The following is a 546-nucleotide window of genomic DNA, read 5'->3' as shown; positions in this document are numbered from 1 at the left end:
CCCCGGCGGCAGGCCATCTAGATGCCCTGCTGCTAGATCCGTGCGGGCGCCCCCGCCCCCAAGCAGGGCGGCCCCAACATTGTAGGCCCCTGGGGCCGCTGCCGCGGGGCTGTGCGCCGCCTCCGTCCCCCCCCCCCCGCGCGGCCGTTGCCCAGACCAGCCAGCCGAGGCAGCCCCCCCAAGAGTGTCGTGGACAGATCGCCGGCCGGCCCGGGCGCGCCCCATTCCCCGGGTTGTAGTATCCCTGCTGTGGCGCCTTCCGGCTCGGGAGAAGCGGTCCGCACCGTGTGTGCACCCCAACAATCGGGCCGCCCTGCCGTGGGGCGGACGGGGAAGCGCGCCGCCGGCCGTCGTGGGGACGGGGCTGGGGCTGTTGTCCGGGCGTCGGCCGCGTCGGCCGGTGGCCTTCCTCGACGGGTATGCGTCACCACCTCTTTGTCGCGTTCTCCCCCTGCCGGGGGATCCGTGCCGTCCTCCGGGGGATCCGTGCCGGCCTCCGGGGGGATCCACGTCGGACCCCTCGGCTCTCTGACCGGGGGGGGGGGG

The sequence above is a fragment of the Fonticula alba genome, assembly GCF_000388065.1.
Source record: "Fonticula alba strain ATCC 38817 unplaced genomic scaffold supercont2.12, whole genome shotgun sequence".
In the NCBI taxonomy this organism is placed as follows: domain Eukaryota; order Rotosphaerida; family Fonticulaceae; genus Fonticula; species Fonticula alba.
The sequence above is the reverse complement of the archived record's forward strand: the minus strand, read 5'-3'. Positions refer to the sequence as shown.